A 13,250-nucleotide genomic window follows, 5' to 3' on the forward strand; every position below is an offset into this window, starting at 1 on the left:
AATTTAACAGTCCTATTAAATTATTAGTGCTTAAAAATGCACGATAATGGCAAGGTTAATTTCAATGCAAAAATTTTAGAAATTGCTTTGTAAAACTAAACATTTTCAACCATTATGCTCAAAGTTTGGTGTAATTAAAAGAAGAAAAAAAGTCTAACATTGGCTGATGTGTGCATTGTAGCATGTACGTGCCAGGTGAACGATTTCTTGAGTGCAATTGACCTAGACCACCAATTCATTTCAATCCCGACGACTAGTTTTAGTATACTGTCATATCGAATAACATTAATGTATTTAGTCTTGGCATACTCAGTCTGCTATGCGAATATGAACTCGATACTGCCAACAGATACACAGACGCACTGATATGAGCAAGCAGGTTTTGTTGCTGCTGCATCTTGAAAAGGCAGAAATCCCACACCAGACCTAGACAGGTGGTGCTGGGGGAGGTGGAGGGTTATATACAGAGGAATACAGAGCAGGACCAGCTTACAGTGAACACTGAATCAGATTCAAACAATGAGAACGCAACTCGATCTTAACATCAGGCTTTTGTAAAAATCACATTCCAGTAAAAACGTACATAAGACTAAAATGAACTTTCCAGGTCTTCAGAAAAGCATTCAAGCACTTTGAAGGACTTTACAGTTCTTATTTCTTTACGTCCAAATCGAAACACGTCTTTCAAGGACCAGTACGGTAGCAGTACAGTATTTATAGTTCATTAACGTGGACCCCTGAGGGACGGCTGTCACATGCGCTCATACGGCATGTTGATTAGAACGCTTGCTGCACAGCGTTATGCTACGCTAACCCTCTCCTTTGAACCCCAGGCAAAGCCTCGAAAAACAGACAGAAAGGTCTGCGGGCCACATGAGAACAGAGCGGATCCAGGGCCTGACGGGTGTCGGGTTAGGCCACGGTCCAACCTGAAGGGAAGCATAAAGCGCTGGATTGGGATCAGTCGCCAGTAACTTTCCACTGCTTTTCCACAAATAAAGCACTGAAACAATGGCCACACATGACAGAGTTACGACACCATCTCCTGACCAATACGTGTGAACCACCGAGTCTCAGAACATCCAGCGGCTGCAAACCAAAGTGATGCCTGTTAATAATGTAATTATATGTGTAAGAGTCAGTCATAAATATGCAGGACGCAAACCAAGCCACCAGCCTTTCTTCCTCTGCCATCTCTACCAGAGTCATTCCCGGAGACTTACAAACGCAACCTGCCAACAATATTCTCGTGCTGTGGTCGTCATCAAACGGTCCTCAGTCCTGTGAAGCACAGAGCTGCACCACTTCCTGTTCGGGACATGTGACTGTTTAAGTGTTCCCTTAACTCGAGGAACTGCCAAACGATTGGACAGTTTTACAGAAACGTTAAGAGTGTGATGGTGCAGAGATTGATGGTTTTGAAGTCAAGGTCTGCCATGTTTTCAGGACAGCAGAGGGGAAGATAAATACTAAATTCCTGTCTCGATCTTCTAAATAAATTCGTTTATGATTTAAATGTTCTTAGGGATAACAAATCTGCCTGTCGTAAAAGGAAAAATTATAAAAATATATATATACACACGTTCTCTTTTGCATTCATGTTAAAATCCGTGAACATCGAGCATGCGTTGTGGACGTAAACATATGGATGGTCATAATGCATCCATGTCTCTGGAGTCAGAAAGTTCAGATCCAGCAGTTTCAGTAAAGTGAGCTCTGAACATTACAGTATGATTTCCGAACGAACTCATCTTGAAAGACCAAGGTCTGCAGAGTATTAGATAACTGTACAAAGCCTTACATGACGGCAGAATGAAGCGGCACTTAAAAAAGACCACTGAAAATGGCTTCAGCGCCTGATGGGATCAGAGAGTCATTAGCCCGTTCACATGTCCATCATAACTTCAGCAGAAACGGTCAGTTCAAGCTAAATCTCACTGGAAGCTGCTGAAATATACTGGAGCGCTTTCTGGTTGCATAACAAGGCAGCCTTGGCAGAACATGTCTTCGGTTTTCCATCCTGACTGGCGAGATCAGATGCTCTAATAGGGGAAATCCAAAATAACTGAGTAATACCAAACGTTAGGCTACCCTATAATAAAGAGGATCTGTAGGCTTCAGAACTACATTTCGCAAATTCAGACGATCCCAAAATTACAAGTCATCATTCATTAATGAGGAAAAAATAACACAAAATTGAAATACGCTGAAGAGCAGAAATTTAATTTGCATAACGTCCTATTTCTACCGCATAAGGGGAAAAAGCAAATCATTGTGACATAAAATTCTTGAGAGATATGAGATAAAATGTTTTATTAAAAATGCAACCGAGTATTCAAAACATGATGCCTTCTTATGACGTCTATAGAAAAGCTACAGTGAAAGGGAGGATTTTTACCAAATCCTTTCTTAAAGGAATAGTGTCATCATTTACTCCCCCTAGTAGTTCCAAATGGGACTGAATTTCTTTGTTCTGCTGAACGCAAAGAAAGATATTCTGAAGAAAGTTTGGAACTACACGAGAGAGAATAAATGACAGAATTTTCATTTTTGGGTCCTTTAAAAGAGGGTCTCTATCTCGGCTATATAGTGCATAAATCATGTGAGCTGCTTTTTTTTTGTCATATTTCGAGCAGAATCCATCACCTTTTCATTTCCTGTACAGAAAATAACATCAAGGATGTTCTTTAAGCAGTGAGTTGATAGCTGAAATCAGACCGAAAATGTAGTAAAAAACGTCAAGCTGCACTTCATTACACAACCGTTGTTACTTTATTTAGTGGTCGACTGACTTATAGCCAAGGAATCGGACAATACATTTTTCTGTTTGGCCGATGCATTCGAAGCAGGAGATTTATTTTGAGGCGCACTGGACTTTTATTTTGACAGTGCTGAGAGAGGAAGTGAATGAGCACACAGTGCTCGCGTTTCCTGTTGTCATTTAGTTTAGTCTTTACAACAGTTAAACAAAGGAATTAATATTTTAATTACAAGTAAATGACAAACAAGCAATCTAATAATTTCTCGTTTGTGGAAATATTTTATGCAATATTTATTTGTGATAATCACTTTCCTAAATGCTTGCATTCTTGCTGGCATTAAGGTCCTTTTTGACTGTTATTGGGTATCTGATAAAAAAAAAAACATTTTCTATGCCTTTTTTCATGGATAACAGCAATAATTATATTACTGCATTAAAAATAGATCTTATGCATATTGGAGAACTAACCTATTCACTCAACTAAAAACCTTAACCACAAATCTGTTTTAATGAATATGTAGTGAATATAGAATAAATCTCTACAATAAAATAATAATTGTAATAAAAGATGAATAAAAACTGTTGTTAACCAGTAAAAGTATTCTGCAGAAACACTTTCATTTTGATCAAAGTCCGTCTTACTGTCATTTATGTAAAGGTGGTTATGAAGCGTTCCTTTACAGTTCCTGCTCTCATAAAATACGTGCGCTTCATTTTGATTTTAATTTTTAATTTTTTCCGTCTCCTGCGCCGGGGCTCAAACAGTAAAGATTTACTTACAGGACCAACATTTATGCAAAAAAGGAAAAGCGCCATGCATTACCTTAAAGTTTAAAACAAAGATTGTGCATGTTTTGGGGGCAGCTTCTCTTGCAGCATTTTATTCTGTTTCCTTCACTGTTTTTAGATGGATTTTGTTTATTAAAAGGTGTTATTCAGTGCTGTAATCTGACGCAAGCGGCTGAAGTTGGATGTGCTCTGTGGGCAGACCCGACTAATCAATAAGAGTCATTGTCGATTATTTTTCATTATCCATAACAATCAATTTTATCGGTTAGTTGCAGCCCTAGTGTATAGACATGCCGAGTTTGTCATTAGCCACCAGCTAATCCCAACAATGCTTCTTCTCTTTGTTTTGCACCCATCTATAACGCTGACACAAATGCGACGGCAGTTAAATTTGATTGGCCTGGTTGAACGCCACGCCGAAAAAACAGGCCAATCAGAAGAGAGGCTCATGAATAGTAATTAGACACTAATTTTTATGGACATCTGACACCTAAAATAAATATAGTACTGTAGTAATTTATTAGTACTTTCTGTATTATTGCTGGTTTTATTTTTTCTCATAATTTGGAATGAGGATTAAAAATACAAAAACATAACATGCAAGTTCAAATATCCATTGAATATATATTATTTCCAGAATATTACTGATGATCTGATAAATATAGGTACAAAAGTACAAAAAGTAGGCTACTGTACATGCGTTTTACTACTAGACTATATAGTAGCCTATAGAAATATACTAATAATTTAGTACTTTCTCCTGTTTTATTGTTGGTTTTCTCTTTTCTAATCATTTGGAATAAGGATAAAAAGACAAAAAAACACATGCAAATAAGTTCAAAGATCAATTCAATATCTTGACTATTCCTGAACATTATGAAACTCAAGATGGAGCGCCCCGATGATGTCATAATATGAAAATTAGATGAGTATTTTTGCGCCCCACATAAACTTTGGGTCATGCCTAACATTTTTCTAATTTACAGTAGATCTATATCTTTAAGCCCTTTCAAAACACAAGCTTTTGAAATCTTGACAATCCTGCATTTTTCCAAAAACCAAAAAAACTTGCACCTAAAGGGTTACCTAACCCTTTGAACTTCATGTGAAGTGCTGCTTTGGGATGTACAGCTGCATCTAAATGAATGAATAATTGATACAGAACGTTCGCCCGACTTTCAGAGACACACACACACACACACACACACACACACACACACACACACACACACACACACACACCGGTCTGAACCACAAGGTTTTTGAATTAGATATGCATTAGAGAGCGTGGCACTTAGCAAATGAGGCTGACTGATTCATCCGGAGTGTTTCTCTCCAGCGGATGAAAGCAAGTCAGGCTCGGGCTCCAACACTCTTCCAGTAATCATCACACCACGGCACGCAATTCCACATCCAAAGTCAAAAACACGCCACATACAGGCTGACCCATTATCTTTAGAGAGTCATTGCACCAACGCAGTCAAGCCCGTGTTTGCTGTGAAATGAGACATGTAATGACGCACGCTTTCATCGTGGGGTTCAACAGGTTCAGCCAACAGCGCTGAGGAATTCCATGGCACGCATGCGCCGTCTCACTTTACAGAGCAAACAATCAGCCGGGTAACTCCTCTGTTCATCAGCACCAGGTATCACGGCCGGCGAGATGATGCACGACCTCGGGTGAACAGCATTATCTCGTCAAGTAGCCTCCGTCGGGAAACTCGTTCTCCGAAGCCAAGGCGACAGTTGTGCTCCAAACAGAGTCTTTAACGGCAGAACCAGCACAAGCGCCGCACGAAACCCTTGAAAGTCAAACAGCATTGCGTTTGTGAAACTGCTGTGCATTACAGCGCTCTACTGCGCGGTTTTCAGAGTGAGGTCATGATATGACGTAATTATGCGTAATTAATAAACAGCAGGTGTGTTCCTGTAACTGTCCAGCAACACCAAGGTCGTGGGTTGGTTTCTAGAAAACACGTGTACCGACGATTTTGGCAGTTACGCTTGTGTGACGTTAAAGTGCTGCAGCGTCGATAATGTTTAGTTCTTGCATGCTTTTTTTTTGTCTTATCGGCTCTAAGGTGTCAAATGGAAACTGCAGTCCAAATGTGAAACATTGGAGAGTGTCGTTTCTTCTAGCTCCTATTCCTCAGACTGGACTGAGGATGGAAGGTGATGAGTGGATTTACTTGTTTTTTAATATGCCTTTAGTCTTGGAGCATTTCAGATGAATGTAGAGGTTATTAGGTTGGATAAACCTGATTTGGATGTAGTGAGTTTTTCACCAAATGGCAACCCAGAGCGTAAATCATGTTTTAAAGTAGATAAATTGACTGTAGCACTGAAAAAGTAGTATGCAGACTCAGCATGTTTTCTAAATATGCTTTTATACAGTCAAAAACATACAGCAATTAAGCATGATAAAACAAGAAAGAAAATGATTTGGTGAGAGCATCAAAAAAAAAAAAGAATTGTTAATGTCCAAGTACTAAATAGAGCTTTGTTTTGTTGGGGGAAAATAAAAAAGTTTTATAAAACCGTATGCATAATTTAAATGCATATAAAGCTTAACTTTTCAGTTAATTGAGCGTTGCTCATGAATTATTTAATTAACTGAAATATTCAGTTTCTGTTTTTGGGCTCAATGTAGCTTTGTAAGCCTGAATGATCAAATACACACAAAAACATGTCTTAAGTAGGGCTGTTGATGTAAAACAAATCAAATAAAATCACATTTTAATTATTTACACATTTAACAAAATCCACCCCTAATTTAATCTTAATGCCTAATTTAAAACATTTATCTCTTAGCATTTTTCCCAGCTGCCTATTTTTTGTTTTGTTGAGTCAACTAAACATACATGTTACTTAACGTTAAGGTAAACGATAACTAAAATATTTTATTTGACTTAAAAATTGAAGTTGAAACAACTATTGTTCTTTTCCAGTGTAAATGCATTCATGCCACCTCTGTTTGAATCTGAAAGGGAACTGAGATCAATTTTAGGCAGACTCTCATTCCACTTTTAATTCCCACCATTTTCATCATCAGTTTCTCTGATGAAGCCAATTTCAGAGTTGAAAAGCACACGACGGCGAAGAAAAATAAAATGGCGACGCTCCATTCAGGTTTGGCAGGTCTTTTGTGATGCATGGCTCGTTTTTGGGAACCATCGTCTTTGCTGCATGACGATTCATCAGGTCTGCTCTCAGTGATGTTCGGGACCACCGCTGAGGCCGAGGAGCTCCAGGAACCTTCACGTTAAAAGTAACATTCAACAACACCGCGCAAACACGCAGCACATCTCAACATGCATTTAACTAGGTGCAAATGCAAGAGCAGCGAACCGCAGGCCTCAGGGCACATCTTGATCACGTTAACCAGACGAGGCAGAGCCGTTTGCTTTGGAACATCAGCTGTGCTTCTGAGATGGCGGAGCAAATCAAAATATCCTTTAAATACAGAGCTGAACCCATATGGAAACAAGACTCCCATTGTAATGAGGATTCGGCCTTTCCAAGGTCTGCTGACCACTGGCCTTCGCACATGGAGGGAAGTGCCATCTTCAATCTCAGACCGCAGACTGGGTCCCACACTGGAAGTCCAGGCAAAAAAGAACACCAGTGGAACATCTGGACTGAAGCCTGAGACCTGGCCAACAACGAGACCCGTAACTGACCTGGCATGTCAACTCTGATTTAGGATAAGAACCAGGAATGAGGAAAGCCACCTCCTCCATGCGTAGGGCACCTCTGGACGTCTCAGACAGACACTTATGATTTATGGGGCTGAATTTAAATGAAAGTGAATGTGTGCTGTTCACGGACCTGCAAGGTCAAGGGTTTGCCAAATCTCCATGAAAGCGGTTATGTTTTCATAAGTCGCTTGTCTTTCAGAACTCTTGTGAATGTGAATGTGTTGTAAAAATGTATTTATTCCGTGTTCAAAGTTGAATTTCTTGGTTGAAAACTGCAATCATTACTCCGATCTTCAACAACACATGATTCTTCAGAAATCATTCAAATATGCTGATTTTCTGCTAAAGAAACTTTTCTGATTTTTATCAGTGTTAAAGACAGTTTTGCTGCTTTATAACTTATTTGAAATGGAAAATGCCTGTGAGATTATAAAGAACTGCCTCCAAGCTAAAGTATGTATGTATGTATTCATAGTTAGTTACTCCTAAAATAATACCAATATAAGTTCTGCATTACATTTTAGGTCTTTAGTCCACCAAACTCCACCAAAGCTCTGAAGTGTCTTTCTCCAATCTCAAATGATATCAAAACAGCCTTGATCATGAAAGCACATGCATTCCAAAATGTATTAGCAACTAATGACTAGGAATATTAGGAATATTTCCCCCAAAAAATGTTTTTCTGTCATCAATTTCTTTGTTGTGCTGAACACAAAGCAAGATATTTTGAAGAAAGTTTGAAGCCAGGCTGTTTTGGTCACCGTTGACTTTTAGAAGTCAATGGTGACATTCAAATATATTCCTTTGAGTTCGGCAAAGCATAGAAATTCATACAGGTCTGGAACTACTTAAGGGCCAGCAAACGATGACAGAATTGATATTTTTGGGGGCAATATTCCTTTAATGTACGCATGCATGTACCGATTGACTGATTGTCATTTTCAGAGCTTGACATTAACTATGTCTCCGTCTGTCATTACATGGAAAAGGACAGAATGAACATATTCAGATTTATATCTCTGTAGGTTTGAAGCATCATGAAGGTGAATGCGAATCCAATCCTTTACGGCCAAGAAGGAAACCAATAAAAACCATAGGACACAGATTATGATATGATATTTTCAAAACATGTCCCGCACGCCTAAATTTGAACAAACGGAAGGAAAAAGAAAAAAAAAAACACTTTCCACATTATATCATCTAGGCTGCTGGTCTGGCAGGGGCAAACTGGCCATTTTGTTTATCCTTTAAATGAACGTCTATTACGTTTACTGAACGGTTCCAGACCCTAGAAGGGAACACACACACACACACACACACACACACACACACACACACACACACACACACACACACACACACACACACACACACACACACACACACACACACACACACACACACAGAGCTTTCCCTGTGTCAACAAGCAGCATGCATATATATATAGATATATAGATAGATAGATCTCATAGTTGTTGATTAGCAGTTCTGCGGATCGTCCAGAGAAAGTAACAGGAAACCCAAAACAACATGTTCTAGATACGTGTTGCTTTAATGACCACAGACAGAAGCCGGGATGAATATGAACGAGACACACGCAGCCAGTAGTTCACTAGCTGTTTGATATCCTTGAAAAATAATAAAGACAAATTACAATATCCACTGGCCTGGACTACATGGTTTTAAACTAATAAACGTCATGCGACGCATAGTTGTCAGTCATACATTTCTCATACATTTAAGCAAACTGAATATGACTTGCTTCAGAGCTAGCCACGCATATAACCATAATCATAATAATAATTAAATAATAATAATAAAAGTATTTTTTTTTCCATAATTAACAGATCTATGCAAAATTCTCAAAAATTGTGACATTTTCTATACATATACATGCATACACACACACACGTATATATAAAATCTTTTTAACCATAACTTTTACAAAAAAAAACACTTTTACAGAAGATGCAAATAGTTAAACTATGTTTTTTTTTCAAGTGTTTTTATTTATTTATTTTTATTTCTATTAGTTTGCGTGTGTAATCCAAATTTCCATCTATATATGCGGTTCAAATACATAAACTTAGGCCTAAATATATGGATTTTCATACAAAACTATACAGTAAAAGAAAAGTCAAATGTATAATTCGCTGCCCAGATTTTTTATTTTATTAATTTGCAATGATAAGAAACTGATTGTACAACAAGTTTATGGTCTATGTGACTTACACGAGACTTATAAGGACTGCTGTATCTCAGTCTAGACTTCCGGCAAGCTGAAATGACATCTCGTTTAGGTGTTTCTGAGATGAGCCGCCAGTAAAACTTCAAACAGCATATAGTTATGAGCCCTCTTTACATCCTCTGCATGCAGACATTTAACTTCACCACGAAACAACGAGGCGCACAGAGGAAGGAAATGGGACCACGGAAGAAACAGGCTGCAATTTCCATTTTTAAATTAGTGTTTATAAAGCGACGGATTTATGGAGCTCTTCTCTGGTGGAGAACTTCAAGATGAAATTAAAACTCGGATATCTATTCTCAAGACAGAAACCTCACACTTAGCGCTTTATCGTCTCAAATGCTTCAAGAAAACACTAAATCCACACATTTACCCACTCGAGTTCTGAACAAAGAAAAGGACGCCTATTTTTTTTGCACCCTGACGTTAATTATAATTACAGCAGGCATTAAGTGGTAGGTTCTCTTTGGTCAAACTAGCTGCATCCATGTCTCTCGTTTGGTCTCCGTTTCTACTGCGTCATGCTGGGTAGCTCCGCCCACCGTCAAATCTGATTGGTCTGAAATCACACTTCAAACACCTGTATATTGAACACTGCATATGATTGGCTGCATCTGTGATGTCACAAAGCTGTTTAATACGGAACATTCTTATTTATTTTTTTACATTTATTTGTTATTTTTAAATGCAGACATTCCTACGGTGCTAAAATAGGTTTCATAATTATTTTTTTTTTTTGCATAACTACTTCAATTTTCTTCTTTTGATTTCAGGGTTGAAATGAGGCCCAAGTATTTATTCATATTCATCCAAACAGTATTCATCGATCATTAATCACAGAGTAACACATAAATCATAACCCAACAGTGATTCCAAAGGCTCTGGACTCTTCCAGTGATGAACTTAAACCTGAAACTTATTAGGACATCTAGTGGTGCTGATGGGTATCTGTGCCTTATACAAAATGGTTCAAAAGTTTTTTGCAGCTTTATTCGGGCAAGGGGGGCATTCAATTGATCAAAAGTGAGAGTAAAGACATGAATAGTGCTGAAAAAGATTTCTATTTCAAATAAACACTGTTCTTTTGAACCATCTATACATCAAAGGATCCTGAAAAATATGATGCATCACAGTTCCAAAAACATATTGGGCAGCATTCAATATTTATAATAATCAATAATGTACCTTGAGCAGCAATTCAGCCTATTAATGATTTCTGAAGGATTATGTAACACTGATGCTGAAAATTCAGATTTGATCACAGCAATCTATTTCATTACAACATAGATTTTTTAATTGAAAATATCATCTTACTATTTTTGCTGTGTTTTAGAATAAATAAATGCAATCTTAGTGAGCAGAAGAGACTTCTTTCAAAAACGTTTGAATGGAAGCGTTAATCAAATATAGATTTTTCTGTCTGAAGTCTAATGCAGTTCCCGAACTTTCGATAATGACAATTTTAGTTTGTAAAGTCAAGTTTCCTAATTATAGTAATAAAATGTAAAACTAGTTTTCACTAAAGCAAACTTTCAAAGCAGATTGAGATTCACAGAAACCACTCACAACAACGTATTTGACTAGAGACAAAAGTGAACTGCTTTTAAACTGTTCCACCGTTCTTTCTTTTTTGATGCTCTTCACAGACACATTACACACACACATACATACATGAACAAACATTGTACGGAATTAAGCTTGGTTTTGTGCCCTTTTCCTTTCATAAGTGCATGTTAAAGTTCTCATCAGTCACCAAATGCTGGTTTGTTTTACGTCTCCTGTTATTTACTGGAATGGTCCTTGTGTTCATCTTTTTGTCCCACAACAACAACAACAACAACAAGCTCCGAGATCTGAATGTTTGTTTTCTTCGTTCAGCAAAGCTCAATGCACATCTGGCTTCAAAATGTTTCTGCTTTTCACTTTGATACAGGCTTTGTAGAAGTTAACAGAACGCAACTGCGCTTTCTTGGGTCATGCTCCTCAATTGTTTCCATCGTTCCAGTTCAGGGCAAATTGCTTAATTACAAATGTACTCTAAGCTGCTACCAAATAATGGCACGTGTGTGATATACAGCAGCTTTCTGGTTTGGATGCCTGTGTTGAGCCACAATATCACTGCATAGATTAACAAGCCAAATTTCAAAAGTCAGCACAGTTCGAAATAAGATCAGTATCGTGGGACATCAGATCATGTCTATCGTTAATTTGATGCATTTCATAAGTTTAATCAAAACCACAAAAATTCAATCAATATTAATATTAATCAATGTCACACAAAGAGTGACATTTCTTTCTCTGAAACGTTATATAGCTTTGGAGAAGTTAATTAAGAATTGAGAAGTTAAATGAAACTTATTAACAGTGACAACGTTTTCTCAGACACTCTTTACTTAAACTGAACCTGTCAAAGTGTCAACAACTTGCTTGAAACAGACAACTTAAAAATATGTTTTTTTGTCAGAAACCAGCCAGACGGCGTATAGGTTCATTTTTTTACGTCGCAGAACTTGCGTATATATCTGATTTATGGAGCTTCAAAATAATGGCCGCTATCCACCAGCATTAGTTTGGAAGAGACGGGGTACATTTTTAAAAAACTCCAACTGTGTTTGTCTGAATTCATACACCTAGGATGGTTTTGGGCGGAGTAAAATATAGGATCATTAAGATTTTTGGGTGAACTATACCCTTAAGATACCAGTACAATAACATACTCAGCAAACCATCTATAAAATCCAAGAAAAATATTGAGATATTGTTCTCTGACAATACCGCACACCCCTAGTAGGTAAATTGATGGAGAAAAGTCAAAAATATCATTTCCATCTGGTTTCTCAGCAGTCTGGTGAACACTGTGCGGTGCTCTACTGTAAACACACTATTGAGTTTTACGCAGGCTTTTAATGGCTTTCATGTTTATTTAAGAAGCTGCTTTCCAACAAACAAGCCATGAGAATCTGATCAAGCTGCCAAAACAATCCGCTACAGCAAGACCTGCTACTCTATTACACTGCTCCCATCACAACAACTACTGTCTGCATCACCAGCTAACGTAAGGAAGTCAACATAGGGTGAAATGCACATTACATGGTAACTTATAAGAAGTCATGTCGGCAGCTATCAGCACTCTGAGAGTCAAATAGAGCAGAAAACTCTCCTGATGATATATTTAGGTATTATGAAGAGAAACGATCAGTCTGTGCAAGAAACTGAAGACTAGTTACAGCATTATCAGAGCTGGGGAAATATGATTCTTTCCACAAATTGATTTATTCAGTTTTTGTTTCTGGTTTAAACAACTGATGAAAAAAAAAGAAACCATAAAAATGTTCATTTGGCCCATTCATTCAAGTGTTTCTTCGATCTTCGGTCCGAGTCAAACTGTTACTTCAGTTCAATGACGGCTGCAGGAACTGGAGCAGCCAATCAGTTCATTCATCACAGGATCAGACATGTTGGTATTCTGGTTCATTTCCAGTCGGAGTGAGTGTCAGGAGTCTGAAAGTGAGTTTTGATTGAGTAACCTCTAGATCTGTGCTGCTCCAGCTGTGAACTGATTCAGACCGGATCATTCAGTTCACTAAAAAGAATTGGTAGAAACGAATGATTCATTCACAAACTGAACCGTTTGCCTAAGGTTTTGGATTAGAGGTAATAATGCCCAGAATCCTGCACATCCTGATCATTTCGCTTCATTAGAACTCAATATATCTTCAGGAGCCAAAAGGTATCCGTTTTCTGTTTCCCTGAT

At 37.9% G+C, this 13,250-nt stretch overlaps 1 protein-coding gene across 1 annotated transcript in view; it reads right to left on the minus strand.

Moving 5' to 3' along the window:
• The window catches only part of bckdhb (branched chain keto acid dehydrogenase E1 subunit beta), a 51,280-nt gene that overhangs the window by 20,037 nt on the left and 17,993 nt on the right, over positions 1-13,250 (minus strand). The window lies entirely within an intron of this gene.

The sequence above is a fragment of the Puntigrus tetrazona genome, chromosome 16, assembly GCF_018831695.1.
Source record: "Puntigrus tetrazona isolate hp1 chromosome 16, ASM1883169v1, whole genome shotgun sequence".
NCBI classification, from domain to species: domain Eukaryota; kingdom Metazoa; phylum Chordata; class Actinopteri; order Cypriniformes; family Cyprinidae; genus Puntigrus; species Puntigrus tetrazona.